At 41.4% G+C, this 17,116-nt stretch overlaps 1 protein-coding gene across 1 annotated transcript in view; it reads left to right on the forward strand.

Moving 5' to 3' along the window:
- Positions 1 to 8,741: 8,741 nt before the first annotated feature.
- lingo3b (leucine rich repeat and Ig domain containing 3b) overlaps positions 8,742 to 17,116 on the forward strand; it is a 39,859-nt gene continuing 31,484 nt past the window's right edge. Inside the window, exon 1 of the mRNA XM_085140552.1 lies at positions 8,742 to 9,266. The gene's annotated coding sequence lies outside the window, so the exon portion shown is untranslated. The remainder of the gene's footprint in view (positions 9,267 to 17,116) is intronic.

The raw sequence follows: 17,116 nt of genomic DNA on the forward strand, positions 1-17,116 counted from the left end.
CTAAAAGCACAAAGGGGGGAAAAAACATGTTTGAGGTTTTAGGCTGTTTTCTAGCTTACAGGGAGTCATTAAATTTTTCAGGGGTGCAGGACTGTATTCAGCTGTGTACTGGAGGTACACAGGTACACTATTCAGGATAAAAAGCTCCCAGTGAAACAAGCAAACAATGCCTTCCAACAGCAAACTGGCACGTCCTTTTATCAGGGTGATCCTGGTTGACTTGCTTTTATTCATTGCAAATATTTAGTGTAGTTTTTAATGACAAAGACTTGTCACTTTTATCACTTGCTGTTCAATTCAGTCTTGCAGAGCACCAAACCGCAAGCCGTGACTGATTAAAAAAGCATAGATGAACACAGTTAGCTGCTGAAGAGCCAGACTTGGTATGAGACCAAAAATGGGGAGAGAACATTCATCAGGGGTGGAGAACATGGCCATGTGTCAGCTGCATGTGTAATGGCTTTGTCAGTGTGCCATTACAGCTTTATTAAAGTAATAATAAATCAATGCTTCAACACTTGACTGCCAAGTGACCAAAACAATCAGTTTATGTGTTGCCCTGTTCGTGCCAAAGAGACTAAATCCATTATGAGAATTTGATTTGAACCACACACTCAAATAAAGTGACACAGATCAACTATATAGTTTAATGTCATTTCCTGCAGCAGCCATTGTTGTATACATGATGTGAAAGCACACTGCACAAAATGCTTCAGGCCCATCTGAAGCCGCATGGCAAAATTCTGGACACGAGCCAAAGTGAGAGATGAGGGCATGTGGCGACCCTCGAGGGACCCGCATAGAAGATCAGTCCATCAAAAACCTAATTTCTGAAGCCTGCCTTGTTTCACCTGAACAGACATCCTTATCACTTTTTAGTTATCTTCTCCCTCAACCAACATTTGTTCCCTTCTTCCTCCCATTCCCCCCTGCTACTCACTCATATCACATCACATTTTCTTCTCATTTTTCTCCCGCTCGCCTGCTCTTTCGACTTATATTTCACACTGTACTCATTCACAACACATCACATAACCGTTTGATGTATTTCATATGTCAACTGTCCATCGTCCCCTCTCTTCCCGTTTCCCCTCTCCTATTTATTTTCTTACCCTTCAATTTCACTGTTGCCTTCCTCCTGCCCCTCCTCCAATTGCCCCCCCCCCCCCTCCCCAATCCACCTTCTCCTCCTGCTCGCAACCCTGCTCACGTCCAGGTCTGTTTCCACTGATAAGACTCTCAGTGGCACCCACACACACACATACACACACGCACACTAGAGCAGATAACAGTGTTGTACTGCCGACAGCATCACAGTTACCCGCTATTCCTCTCTTCCCTAATTTTGTTGCTAATGAATGGGCCATCAGGGATTTTTTCTCTCTCAGCCAAATAAGAGCAGCAGACATGCAAGAATGAGACGGGCAACACGGAGAAGGTAAACAACAGAGGACAAAAAAAGTTATCCTTTTCTTGTAAATCCATTTTGTTTTCGGCTGCACCCAAAGCAAAGTTATTACCTGCCATGGCGTGGCTGGCTCAGGTACAGAGCAGAGAGTAAGCTGCCCTCTCTCAGACACAGGCTGAGCCACAGGGCAGTCAGTTTGTTATCGTCAGACACAAATAAAGTGTTTCTGTCTGAGAAAAAAAAAGAAAAGAGACTTTTCTAGATCAACCACTGATAAACACAGGTGTGGACTAGCGCTAAATGTATCACCCACTTGTATGTATGGCTTTTCGCTGCTTAAAATGTTCAAACGTCTGCATTACTTTGAGAATACGTCAACAAAATGAATTAATATGAAACTGAAGAAATACTTTAATTTCTTCTGATTTTGTTTTATTTAAAAATGTCAAAACTGTTACAGAAAACATAATTGAAATTGCAATTAAGCAACAAGCCTTCAGTTGTGCACTTTCTGCTTTAGGTTGTACTGGCAATGTAGTTTCAGCAAAGGCTGAAAAAATAGAGTTGTTCAAGATGAAGCTGTTGACCAGTGGCATGTCTTAACATTTAACATAAAGTCTTCTTAACAGTAAATTCACTCCTTCCTATATCTTTTTCTGCAAAACACAGAACCCACTGAAAAACAGGGTCCTGAAGGCTTGTGTTAGCCATAGCTGAGTTTTCCATGGACTCTTAGTTTAGTTCATACCACACTAGAGTTATATTTGGAAGAGAGTATAAAGTACCTCTTAATGTAGACATATGGAGTCTTGTGCACAGAGACTCTGTGAAAACTTAAGAGCCACATCTCGGGCCCTACACGCCTCAGTTAGCACGTTAAACGCTACTGTGACATGACAGTACAATTAGAAAAATACTGAAGAAGTATGGCTTGTTTAGAAGTGTTGCCAGGAGAAAGCCTTTTTTCTATTACAAAAACAAACAAACAAACATGCCAGCACAGCTTGCATCTGAACAAATTACAAGACAGATGAGACCAAAATGGAGATGCTTGGTCATAATGACCATAATGCACAGCACCAAGTTTGGCACAAACAGCATAAACACCTCATACCAACTGTCAAGCACGGTAGTGACAAGGTTTTGATTAGCACTTGTTTTGCAACCACAGTATCTGAGCACCTTGAAATCACTGACTCGACCATGAACTCCTCTGCATACCACAGTATTCTAGAGTCATACGTGAACCTGTCCATTCAACAGCTAAAGTTTGGCTGAAACTGGGTCTTGCAAAAGCATGAACCAGTCAAAGTCCAGACTTCAACCTGATTGAAATGTTGTGGGGGATCTTAAGAGAGCTGTGGTAATGTAATGTTGTATAGAAGAGTGGGCAAAACGTCATCCACAATGAAGAAGAGCTTGTTAACTATGAATCAGATAGCCAGTGGTTCAGTCCTTGGACCTTAGAGTAGGGGGTTGGTCTGCACCCCAGTTTTCCTACACCCCTGTTTCACACACCCTGCCAGGTAAGGGGGGCTTGTTTTTTTCTGCCTGTCCTACCTTAAACATTGTCAGACTGTATACCACTTATGATGTAATAACTGAAATAACACAAACAGAATTGAAGAAATAAACAGATAAAGCCTGAACAAGAGGAGCCTGTAGAGAAATTATAGAACTGATCTTGGAAAAGAAAAATGTGTTTGGCACAGCAGTGAATTCAGATCAAAATTCAAATTGCAAAAGCTGCCAGACAGGCCAGGATTAAAAACAAAAAACAAACAAAAAAACTAAAAAACTCACTTCTTGTACAGATCACTGAAACAGAAGTGCCAAACTATCTTTTTGTGTTGTAGCATTTTCTCCTTTTGTTGCTTAGTTACGTAGCTGGGTTTAACACATTGTTTTGCTTGGTTTTGTTTCATGTATGGATTAGGTAGCACTGTTTCTTCAAAGATAGTTGGATTTGTCTGTTGTTTGCTGGTTGTGGTTCATGTCAAAGTCCTCTGCTTTCAGTTACTGGGATATCATTCTTGACCAAGTAGATATGAATAAATAATACCTTTGAGTGAAAAAAACAAAAACAAAAAAACCCCAATGTGAGTTACTGGTAAAGTCTTACAGAAAAACAATTACTTCCAATTATTAATGCTAAAGGTGGTTGTAACTCTAAGCTATTAAATGATTGAACTATAATGGACTTGGAAAAAAGAAGGACTTGACCTTTGCTTATCGAGCAATAAATGTGTACATTTTTAACACATAAGTCACCATGCTTTCAGACTTTGACATCCCCAGTATAGAGTTACTTGATGCGAAATAGCTCAGGTAATACAAGCAGCTGGTGGTATTTTTGGCAGTGTACCACAGTCACGGATAAAAATTCCCCCGGCTTTTGATGGTCAGCTTTTTGAACAGACTGAAATGTAGAGAAGTTGCCAAACACAACAGTAATGGACAAGGCGGTGATTAGTTTCATGACACAGCTGCTTACAGGGGTTATAAAGACTGGAACACACACAAACACAGAAGAGACAGCTAATATATATTCATGTTTAATCAAATCTTCTGTTTTCTGTAAGAAGTTGCTCTTATTGTGGAATTAATTTGCATATTTTGAAGTAAGCCTAAGCGTAAGCCTGTGATTCATGCTGTTAGCCTGAATCATTTCCAAGTGAGATAAAAAACCTTGTTGGGTTTGAACATCAAAAAATTATGCTAAACAGCTCCATTTATTATATACATTGTTACGAACTGGTATGTTTACGTGTGTGTTTTGTGCAGGTGTTATGTCCCATGTTAATTTAGCTGTGCCAGGGCCCTGCTTCGATTGGTGCATGGATACGCTGCAACGACGTGACTGGTTCCAGCTGGAGGACCCGCCCATTATAAGGAGTCTGGAGTGCTACAGCGAAAGAGGTCTTCGGGTTTCTCCTCACGGCCCAGCAGTCTTCCCGTGGCAGCCGCTGGCTGCAGTGCTTTTTTGAGAGTTGTGAAAGTGGAGTGGGTAGGGGTGAGCTGCCGTTTTCTTTTGATCACCCGTTTTTCTCCTGTTTTGTGTTAGTTAAGGAGGTTAGACTCTGTTTTTATTTTTGACTTTGTTTTGGTGAGGTCAGGGGTGCGGGATTTGTTTAGATCTGTTTTGTTTATTGTTTTGGCCTTGGCTCACCCTGAAGCGTTGACACTCCCGTTTTGGTTCCTTTATTTTTCACATTGTAAATAAATCACAGTGAAACTGAAGGATTTGTCTCTTGTGGCTGCTTGGGTCTTGGGGGGGATGCGAGGGCCTCACTCGTGTTACTGCCTGGCCCTAGACGGGTCGTAACAACATTCATCTGTATTTGGCTGGTTATACCTTCCTTGCAGTAGCTTTTAGTCACACCTAGCTCTGTTATGCAGGTTCGGTTTCCACCCGATAATTCCTTTTATATTTCTTCCAAGCCATCTGATACAATGATGTCTGACCCACGTCCCACCTGCACTCAGAATTCAAATGCCATCGTATTCTGTCCAAAATGTCAGTGCAACTTAAATTCCTCCCAAATGTGGGCTTTCGAGAAAGAAGACTGTCACTTGGGTTCAGTGTGTCACCCACAGCTCTTGCATTTGTAGTCTTAATGCTAACACTCTGCACCCACTGTGATGGCACATTGTGCACATATCACTGTACAACCACATGAGTGTATCCACCGCTGTTTAAGGCAGACCCAAGGAAAAAATTCCACAATTTTAAGTTAGATTATTTTTTTATCCTAAAGAAGAGCGTGGGGTTCATGAAAGGTGGTAAATCTGCAGCCATAAGTCTTAGCTAGAACAATTTGTTGGCGTGAATAAATGCATATGTGGAGACAGGAAGTATCTTCTCTTGATTTTTAATTTATTTACAGTATTTACCAGATAAACAAAGCAGATCAGGATGGTTTTATGTGGAAAAAATAAAGAAAATCTACACAAAATGTATCAAATTGTTCAATAGAACATAAGTAAGCTTGGCAACTGACCAAAACAAAACCCAGGGCAAGGCTTGGGGCTACTGGGGAACTAGCCAGCAAATTAATAATGAGGCGCTCCACTGAACTCTCTAAGGAGAATCTATCCCTGTCCTATATACCCCACTTACATCAGGATCAAACCATGTATGGAAATGTATCAGTTAACTCATGTAGTTGACATTTTCCTCCAAAAACAACATAAAGACATTCAAATGACCATTTCTAGACTCATTATATCTTTATATAAAACAGTACTGGTTACCCCTCTGTTTGAATTCAACTTGGTACACTCCAAAATCCAAAACACCTGAAGTTCCTGTTTGAAAGTCTCCATCTTCACCATGGTGGTAATGTGGAGCAGAGCACAGGCTACAAACACTTTGGGAATGTAGACGAGGTACATTTGGCATATACTTAATACTCAATAGTGTTGGCTTTAGACTCACATCTTGAAGATAAACTATTCTGTAAGCTTGATGTGCCAGAATAGGGCTAAATGAGAATACCTCTGTAGCAGCCTAGAGTCTGTAGAGGACAGTGGCAGTGATTAAATGTATTACAGAGAAACATTTGTTTGTTTATTCTCTGGTTTTATGTTGAACCATTTGCAAAACTGGAAGGTTGTTCATAAAGTACACAGCAGGAGAAAAACACAACCTGCTCTGGTGTTTCGGCCAAGTGACACACATTTGGCTGAAATACAAGCAAATGATATTTTCGCAAGATGTCAATCTATTTATCTGTTAAGAAGTGTATAAAAATGAAATAACCTCTTTATTTAACAAAACAGTTACATAGCTGAGAAACTTAAACCTTAAAAAACAGAAAACAACTCATGGCTGTCTGTGACAGGCAGACGACCAACCTCGGCTCGACGTGTACTGCATATTTACTTAGATGATTTAATTAGTTTCACTGTCATCAGATGAGAGCAGTTTTATGCCGACAGTCACTGTAGCAGAGGAAATATAGCTAGGTTTTATTCTCAAATTTTAATTTTGTTACATACATGTTGTGTCTTGTTGGGCCTCATGCATACAGGTTTAGAGATCTGTTAATGATCATTTGGCAATCCAAAAAAAAGTCGTATTCCCAGACCTTTTGATGAGCAGTGACTATGACTTGGGTGAAAAGTCTACACCAAAAAGCTTGTGATTGCTTTGGTCACTAGCAGATGGTTACAGTTGCACATATTTCGCTTTAAACACGCCAACTTGTCTGCAAACACTGATTATGTACTCTCTAAGCTGTAGCGAAACTTGAAAGCAGTGTGCAAAAAAAAAAAAAAAAAAAAGACGGAAATGGAGAAAGTTCGCCTTTGAAGTAAAAATTGTGCCTTACTTCTGCTATCAACACATATGAAAAAGCAGACTTTTACTTTTAAAGCAGACACTCCGTCTTTCCGGATTACTTTGAACTCACAGTTTCTCTACCACTTGCCAAGTAGTTTATGAGTGTTTGCAGACAAGCTGGCCTCTTACATGCAAACTATTGGTCACCGCAGAGACCTATAATAATGACAAACATTAAATAATTCAAGCTTTCAAGTCAGTGAAGACTCTTTCACAATTTTAAGACATCTTGTTAATTCAGAGAAAAGACTCATTTCTTGCCAAGTAAATGCAATACACTTGCATAGATATCATAATAGTATCATCATAATAAATGATTTTAGCTACAGTAATCATGTACCAGAGAGCAAATTGACGCTACAGCAAGTATTAGAATTACTGGAGAGTCTTTACGTTATAGTATATAGCTCCTTGAGGAAAGTGTTGCTAAGGAAGGAAGAAAATAATCCATCCATCTATGCAGCCTAGACAGAAATGCCCAAACCTCCCTGTCCCCAGCTACTTCCTCCAGCTCATCCGGGGGACACTGAGGTGATCTCAAGCCAGCCAGCAGGCATAATCTCTCCAGTGTGTCCTGGGTCCACCCCGGGGAGTCCTCCCAGTAAGACATATTCAAAACACCTCACCCAGAAGGCATTCTGGTTAAAGAAGAATTTTTTTTTTTTAGTTATCTATAATATTATCTATAATGTTTTTGGGGTTCAGCAAAGGAAGAACACGTGATCTGATGTTTTAATGTATGTGTGCGGGCAGCCACGTCAGATTGGCTGAGAGGTGGGAGTGTTAGGTGTTTGCTGGACTCCACCAGGCATCATGACTTGCCCAACCCTTGGCCTCGGGGTCGCAGTCCAGACTTCTCCTTTCCTGTGATGAGCTGTTAACTGACCTCAGGGGCAGTCAGGCTCGAAGAGTGTGTTTCTCTCTCTCTGTGTGTGTGTGTGTGTGTGTGTGTTTCAACCTCAGTTCCCTGTGATCTGATCTACCCTGACAACGCAACAGGACCAAACAATAAAAATGTCTATTTTCCTCCTCTCTCATTCGCTCCCTCTCTCTGCATGCTCCAGGCAAAATGGGGGAGGTGATTAAACAGAACAAACTCACTGGAAGAATGACATTTCATCATAAATCCTCTTTTTGTATATTATACTCACCATTTGTCTTTAATCAGGAGCAGCTCGGTGCTATTTGGTATAGGGCTGCTGCAGCAGGATGCAACACCTTCATGCCTTTGTTTTAAGATTTAAAGGTCACCTTTCACATTCCGACTGTTTAGCATGATGAATTGCAGTTGTCCCTAGGTCAATGCTAATAAGAAGAGGAGATTGGACCTCTGCACCGAGGGTACTTGAGGCTAGGTCTCAAAGACTTTGGAGTTGGACTTTTCACAAATGCAACTCTAGCCCAAAATGACATATGCCTCACCATCTGATTCAGATCTGGCCACAGCAGTGAATGGCCCTTATCATTTGTTATCAAGCCCATGCACATTGTCAGTCGGCACTTTCCTCTACCTGCTGGCACCCTCGCAAGGCTGTTATCATTCAGTGCAATCAGTGATAAAAAGAGAGCAACCTAGATGATGTAGGAAACAACTACAAATCGTGTAAAGGAGTAAATTAAAATACTGGCAAATTGAGCTCGGTTAATTGTGACTTACATGTACAACCCATGTTTGCTGGATTTATAGAAAAGTCTTAGAATTACCTTTAATATTACTGTTTTCTAAATGACTCCAGTACTAGCAGTAGTAGTAGGAACACTACTAATCCTCTTATCTATTCTTACAAATACATCTGCTGTTTTTCTGTCTTCTAATCTTTGCTGTCATTCTTTTTATTCTTTATCCAGCCCTGTTGTTTAGAGGCTCCCTCAGCCATATGCTCGGCAGCACACTGAATTGTGAATCCTAACAGCCTGAGCAGTAGCAGATAGAGAGTGACTGAGAAAAGGGAGGGAGGGAGGGGGTTGGGGAGAGATAAAGAGCGAGAGAGCAGCGAGAGAGAGGTGAGAGAGAGAGAGAGATGAAAAGCATGCTAAACGAGAGAGAGGCGCTCATACTGAAGGAGGCAGAGGCAACAGCAACAGCACGCTCCTTTCCCCATTCCTCCCTCTCTTTTCCTCATAATCCCACAGCCATACCGGAGGGAGATGAAGGCTACCCTGACCAGCTGATGAGGACCGGCTGAAAGAGAGGAAAGTCTCAGTGTGAGCCCCCCTTCTTATTTTTGGACGTTAATCAACAAGGAGTGAAAGGAGGCGCGTACACACGAGCGTGCCTGCGGGAGGGAGGGAGGGAGAAGGAGAGAGAGAAGAGGGGGATGAGTGGTACGTTTGGTACAGCTGCTGATGCCAAGGTCTGAGAGTGAGACAGACTGAGGGAGACCTGAGGCTCGGAGGGCTCGCACGTGCGGAGCGGCGTCAGAAACTTGTGGGCAACGAGGACAGGAAAACAGATTCACATACGCACACAGCTGGACAGATGAGGAGGGATCAGGGACCACGCTTCAGCCCTGGGTATGTTAACTTGTGCAGAACACACGCACACACACGGGCATGTACATCTTATCCTCAACGGCCACTGTGATTTTTTCAAATAGAGCGCAGACACACTTGAAATGCAACAGTACACGTTTGCTGAGCTTAAGGGTTGACGACTACCCATCCTGACAAGGCTCCCTACTTGCCCTTAGATACTTGCAGGAAAGAAAAGAGAGTGAACAAGAGAGGTTGTGCGTGTGTGTGTGTGTGTGTGTGATCATGCTTTCTTACTATCGCCTGTCTGAATTGTGCACTCAGCTAGAGGCATTTAAAAAGGCTTCGTAAGCTGACCAAGCGATGAATGTTAATAAACCTTCACTGATGGAATGCTGTCATGTTTCACATCGCCCGACTCTTCTAGTTATAACATCGCTCATTACTTTACCTACATGAGTTATGCGCTCTGCTCACAGTCTGCAGTCTGTTTTTTTTTTTTAAATCTGAAATGATAACCTGGCTGAAAAACAGCTGAAGTGAGGACTTGTTTGCTCACTCTGGTCTGAGACATGAATAGCTCTACTTTATCCATGCTACACTGCAGGATGCCATGTGTGGTAACGTGTCATGCGTGGTCGTGTGTTATGTCATGTTGTGGCAGGGGGCATATGGCAAGTATGCCTTAGGTGCTTTAGCTATCAGCCCCCCCTTTTTCTCTGAATCTAACGCCCCCCGCCTTGTTCTCAGTCTCATTCCTTTTCCACCATCTTCCTCCTTTCTCCATTTCCAATTATAGACTGTCACCTCTCTCCCTTTCCTCCTGATCCTATCTCCTGTTTCATTCTCTTGCTAAGCAATTACCTTTACCTGAATCTTCCCCTCTGGACATCATGGCTGGCTGGTTTTTCTGTCTGTCTCCTCAACAATGAAAGTGAAGGATAGGTGGTCATTTCATGGCCATTTTTTAATGGTTGCCTGAACCATGAGCAAAGGAGCAGCAGTGAAGCATGAGCACACAAGCCACTTCATGTTAATACCACTCAGATAGATCTGGAACAGATACATAAATATGAAGCTCAATCTGGGAGGAGGGGGTGTTCAGTGTACAGATGAATTATGCCTCTAATCATGGAATCAGCTCATTACTTCCTGCTCCTCATTAACTTGTTTGGGTTTCTAACTTTATCGCTGCTCTGTCTTGTCTTCCTGAAAACTAAACAGGAAAAAGAACTCACTCAGACACTGCTGGCAGGCAGATAGCTCCCAGCATACAGGCAAACTTGCTGTTTGTGTCTGAGAGTTTTTTCTGCACTCACGGACTCTTCAGCTTCCTCTATTCCTGTTGCTTTACCCTCTTTCTATAATCGCCACTGGTAATTAGCCAGCCTTCACACACATATACAAAGACATGCACTTATTCCCACCTTCCCACCACCAGTATGACCCTTTAAGTGCAGACGCTTGCCAACTACCTGAAGCATAATATCGCTGTCCTCTCTGCTGCCAAGTCTGCGTAGTGTGTGAAAAGACCAAGACTGGAAATGAGACACTGTTGAATCAATGAGAAGTTAGATAAGAGAAAGAGAATGTCACGAATAAAAGGATGAAGAAGGCAAGCACGACATAAAATTAAACAGGAGGAGATTAAAGTGATGTAGTGAAAGGCTTGTCAGAGGGATATTTAGGACAGAAAGGGCTGGGAGTGTGACAGGAAAGTGGGAGAATGTGGGTGGAACTGTTTGGCCTCTGTGTTGACAGGTGCTTATTGCAGATGTGTTTTTCCAGTGAGTGGACATGCTGGCAACGTGATAGTTTTCAGCCACCCGTGGGGAAGAAGGTGATGAAAAAGAATGAAGAGGATGAGATCATTGCTGGAAACAAAATCTTTACAAAAGAAAATCGGTTTTTGTACATGTTGTATTTTATTTTAACTTTTTTCCCATTATTCCATGTTATAGTAGGTGGGCACAGAGCTTGTAAAGAAGACAACTGACATTCCAAACACTTTTATTTACGGGTAGAATCGAGCATATCTGAAAATGTCTGTGATAAATCCACATTAAAGAAAAAGACTTATTCGCCCACATCTACGCCAATTACCATACTTTTCCAAGCAGACGTGCTTTTGCGAGTTTGACTGTTGTGTGGACATATGTCTGTCTGGAAGGGGAAACACTGAGCACTTGAGAACATTGTAAGGTTTACATGTAAAAACGAATATTGTATTTAAAAATTTGCCACAAGCTTCTATGCCCACTACTTTTTAATATATTGCCTTTTTAAATTGGTTGCTTCTTTTTGAAACACCCTGTCCTCTCAGAAAATAGAAGTTACTCCTCCACACATGTGAGACTTTTTAACTAAACCTAACATAGACCTGATAGAGCTGAGATCACAATGTTTAATGAACATGAATGCCTATTTTAAGCCTTAGAACTCAGCATTATTATGTGTGGGCTGGGTACCTTTGACATTTAAACCAGTACCAGAACCTGGACTTAAGTACCGCCATCCAAAAGTACCTTTTGTCGATTCGGTTAACTGTTGTCTGCTCCTCCTTTATTACAATTTTGAAATGTTCTCTTACAAAATAAGTCAACATTCCACCATTGAAAGATTTGGTTATCTATAACATTTTACACTCTACACCAGCTGCCTTGGTCGACAGTGTCTGTGTGTTAACGTCACTGTCACACACTACTATAGGAGTAGATGATTATTGGTTACGGTTACATGTTAGGTTACGTACTATCTCAATTTTGTGGGCGCCTCAGGAAGTAGAGTATGTTGTCTGCCAGCCAGTTGGAATGTCAGTGGTTCCATCCCTGTATCTGCATCTTCAAGTGTCCTTGTGCCATGTTCAACTATCTTATTAAAGCTCCAAGCTACCCCGGATGCATTTGTGGGAGTGTGTGTGCTTAGATGCAGTCCGTTGAATAGCAGATTGCATTTTGCGTTACAAACATTGCAGAGTAAAAGTGTAACCACATCTGAGTCTATTTTCAACTCGCCACGGCCTCATATGTTTTTTTGTTCTTCAACACATCGTCTCACTTGCTTTCTTCTTCTTTGACTCCCTCTGTTATCGCAATTTGACACTGGCTGATTTTGTATGAATTTTTAGTCGTAGTACTGATGCAATTTGATTTATACCCTAAAAAGTACCAGGTTCCTCTACCCGGCCCCAATTTCTCATTCAGCTCATTTACATCAGCAGCGCACTTTCCTTTCAATGAAAAAGCTCTAACGTGACCTTTAGCACTGAGCTAAAGATTTCCTGGAGATGGTAGAGACCAAAACTGGAGCTAAAAAGATGAATTTGTCAGATGGCTAGAAAGTGTGACTGTAAGTGAATGACTGTGTTTCTCTGACACTGAAGAATCTGTACAGTTGTTTTCCCTCCAGGGTGGTCAAGGTACTAGACTCTCAAACTCAATACCAATATCCAGGAAAATACTCAATGCTTGATACAATTTTTGAAAATTTTGACGCCATCCTGCAAGAACAGAAGTAATTGCAAGCAAGTCTTATTTTGAAAAATTGAACCAGACACTGCCTGTATTTTAAAACTGACCTCACAACTGGCTTTAAAAAAATCCGAAACACATTTTTAAAAATTATTGCAAAAGTAGAAAAGTTTATCATCTTGTTCACATCTTCCCTGCAGTGTGTATCTCACCCACTGTTCTCAGTGCTCCACCTCAGTCTACAGCTTTTCTCCTCAGCTCTTCAAGACTGAAGTTGTCTGATTCGGCTGCTGTGCTCCAGATTTCTCTCTTTATTTGCTTGGATTAGTTCTCCACACATTCATCTATGGTTTTCTTGCTGGTCTGCACAGTGAGAAACTTCTGACTGTGCCCATTCTCCACATGTCCGTAATCTGCTCTGTCACGGCTCCACCCGCGATCTGTTCAGCCTACAGTAATTATTTATCTTTTATTTAACTACAGTAAACTAGCTACTATGTTAAGGATAACAAGTGGCTAGTGTGGCTATTGGTTAATTGCTAATAGATGGCTAATATTGACATGTGCACTTCCATGCTGTTGAAACGGGACCTTTACAGACCTCTGAAAGTGTCTCAGTGTTATGAATGTCCAGTATTTCACCTGTTATTGAGGGGAAGAGCTTTGTGTCTACTTGTTTGTGTGAAGTTGTTTACACTGTTTGTTGTAAATGAGTATCTGACTCCGGTATTAATTTTAGCATTGATTAATATCTGAGTATCGATTTTTATTTATTTATGTATTATTGACAACTCTACCCCTTAGTACCAAATATTTACCAAAAGAATATGTTATCATCTGTAGGGTAGTGCACTTATTGTGTTAACTATATGAGGCGCTCGTACCCCAAAGTTGTTTTTACATCTTGATGTGCAGGTTGTTAAAAATCAACACGTTTTCTTCGTTTCATAATTCTTTTCAGCTTCTTGCAGATCAGCCCTCAATTTTGTGAGCACTGTTGTATTCTCACCAATACCAATCATGGAGGAATAAGATATATATGAAAGGATCAAGCTTCAGGGAGCAAAATTTGAGCATTATGTGTCCACCGGAGGAGACGCGTGAAAAGAGGAAAGATTCTTGTGCAATGAAAGGATTTGATTGAGACAATGACTGGGGGTATGTTGGCGTGCTGAAAGAGCTTTTGATGTCAGTGTGTGCACAAGTGTCTGCACGTGCTTTTGTGTGTATACATGTTTGTTTGTGTGTGTGTGTGTGTGTGTGTGTGTGTGTGTGAGAGAGAGAGAGAGAGAGAGAGAGAGAGAGAGGACAATGGTCAACCTTGAGGTCTTAAGAATGAGGTCCAGCGTGGCGGATTGTTTTTATTAGATTGCTCGATCGGACAAGGGCAGAGAGTCACATCCACACCGCCCACGTCTGCCCACACACACGCACATCCATGCTCAGCTACACACACAAACACACACACAATAAAACACCAGTCCTTATTAAAGTCTTGAATTGCAGTACGGAGGCTCATGTTGCATTAGAGGTCGCTCAGAAACTGAAGTTAATGGTCTTACTTCTAGTATCATTCAGCGTGTGTTCGGTGAGGTTATTAGGCCTTTAAGGTGCTGGCCGCTGGTGTAGCCTCTCATGTACAGCGTAAAGTAAAGGGCATGATTCCAGTCAATAATGAACAAGCAGGCGGCTGCTGCAGGCCAAATAACATGCAGGTGAAAAGTACAACACTTCTGCGGCCTCAGCCTCCTCCTTCTTTCACTTGCTGTTTCACTTTCCTTCACTTTTTCCTTCGTGATGAATTATTCTTCCTCACACTTTTGCCCTGTTTTCTTCACGCTGCCCTTTCACTTTCCATTTCTCCTTCTTTAATTTACTTTCTCGGCTGCGTTTTCTCAGACGTGACCCCTGAGCGCTCCAGGTTCTGCTGTTCATTCACTATGCACACGGTTTCTGTCTCTTTTGTCTCCCTGCTGCTTGGGTCTGATAGGAAAAGTTTTAAGGTCACCTGCTATCTCTTGCCTAGCTCTCATAATGAATTAGCATTTGGCTTTGCTTCATTATTCAGTCTGACACAACCATCCCTTGAGTTATTCTCAATGTCTTTACAATTAAACGCTCAAATTCAATTTAGCCATGATTAAGTTACTAAATCTCTCCTTTCTAATTACAAAACTCTCCCCTGCTGAGAGATACAAAGTCCTTAAAGGTGTGTCCATCCCATTTTCATGTTAAAGAGTTTAACACCAGCTTGATAGAGCCACGAAAGAGTCTCATTTTGCCGACATTAAGTGCTGGTCTTGTCTTTTAAAAGAAACCTTTCATTGTTGCATGTGTGTGGTGCTTTTGTCTTCCTTGACACCTCACTCTGAGCACTCCTAATAAGGTTTCTTGCTCATCCACACAGAGCAGAGAAATAACTGTTGAAGACAAACAGCCTTTTGTGGCAGCATCGCATAACTGCATTTAATGTCACACTCTGCCAACAGCTATTACTATCACAGTTCTCATTCAAAACAGTGAAAAAGGAAGTCATGGAAATACAGAGACTTTGTGTTGACTATGAAAAATACACAGCTTGGCTCTTAGAGTTGTCACATTAAAGCTAGCAGTCAATGACCTTGAACAGGCAGCGCTGTGTTGACGCTTACTGTGATTCTCTATAATATCTGCAAATTTCATTTCATTTGTATTCAACCGGCATTTGAAATACATAAAAATGAACATAAAAATGAGAAGAGACTGTTTTGCACCAGCACATCCAGACTTATGTCATCAAACCAGTAGTTCACTGCAATCTCCACACCACCTGTTTACACCACTGCATGACTTTTGATTCTAAATTTTCTCCAGAGTTTTATCATCTCTCAAAAACCAGACGTCTGGGTACTCATCACTAAGCAACAATGTCTTTGCCATTCAAATCAGCCTGCTGTTGTGCTCAATCAACGTCTGTTTCCACTGTCCAATTGGCCAATTAGAGCTGTGCAGACAGGGTTAGTAGCAGCACAGAGCTAGCAGTTTAAGAACATTCATGAAAGGAGTTGCCACATTAAAAGAAAACAAGTGGTAAGACCTGCACCTTTGTAAATAATGAGCCAGCATCCCACATTAACTCTACTACTACTACTACTTAACAATACTACTCAGACCTCAAGAGAAAACCAGATAGCTTCTGGTATCCAAAAGAGAAATCTTTTCCCCTGCCTGCAGATATCTGTTTACACAGATTTGTGTACCAAATGTACCAAATCTAAAATGAAAGTGTTTATTTGATGAAGTGAAAAACATTCATCTCTAATGAGAAATCAGCACTGTGGCTTATGTTTCACATGAATTTTACACTGGTAATCATTACTGAGTGGTTTGGAGAAAAGCAACCAAACAAAAAACAGCTTGGATTCAGGAGAAAGACGGATGGCTGCCCCTCTCTGATCCTGATCTGGCAGAGGTTTCTTCCTGTTAAAAGGGAGTTTTTTCTCCCCACTGTCGCCAAGTTCTTGCTCATAGCAGGTCATCTTATTGATGGGTTTTTTCTGCATTATTGTAGTGTCTTTACCTTACAACACAGAGTCCCTTGAGGCGACTGTTGTTGTTAATTGGCGCTATATAAAAACATTTGAACATAACTAAGACAAACTTAAAAGAAAAAAACATATATATACTTTTTTGAGCAATGTAGAGAAGTCAACACATAAAGAGACCATGAAGATCATTGGTTCTCAAATAAATTAGTATGTCAGTAAAAAGCTCTGAAAGCTCTGTGTGGCCTTTAAGTTAGGAGTAATTTGTGATACAACATCTGTGTGGTTACCTTTTAAATGAGACTGCAACTACCTTCAATTTCTTACTCATGGGCTTTCAGCTGAATCAGAAAGGCTGACACAAAAGCTGAGCTTGTTTTAAGCCTCACCACCTGTTGCTGTAAAAGGAACTGGTTCCAACAACTCAGTGTGTGTGTGTGTGTGTGTGTCTGTGTGTATGTGTGCATGTGCGTGTGTGTGTGTGCGTGTGTGTGTTTGTAGCAGTCCTCCCATTACTTCACCTGCATGAATAAAGGAATCGTGTTTCTCAGACTTCATTAAAAGTTGATGCAGGTCATGAAGTGTGCGGCTTTGCTCACCGCAGATGCTAATGCAGGTCAAGGAGATAACGTTCATGCGTGCATATGTGTGTGTTTGTGAGAGCGTACCCATCCCTGCCTTTTGTTAATTGAATGTTAATGCAGGTTAAATTGTATAACCTTATCTTTTAATAATGCAGCTGAACTAAGGATAACACACAGGATATTGTGGCTCCACGTTCTACTCTCTGCTTCTCTGCTTTTCTGTACTCCATCTATGTGTGCGAGATAAAGGAGGTGAAAGTGTTATTACACAGTTGTGTGATAATTCATTTTTGAATTCATGTGACGCCCTGAAG

This window comes from Neolamprologus multifasciatus, chromosome 18 (assembly GCF_963576455.1).
Source record: "Neolamprologus multifasciatus chromosome 18, fNeoMul1.2, whole genome shotgun sequence".
In the NCBI taxonomy this organism is placed as follows: Eukaryota; Metazoa; Chordata; class Actinopteri; order Cichliformes; family Cichlidae; genus Neolamprologus; species Neolamprologus multifasciatus.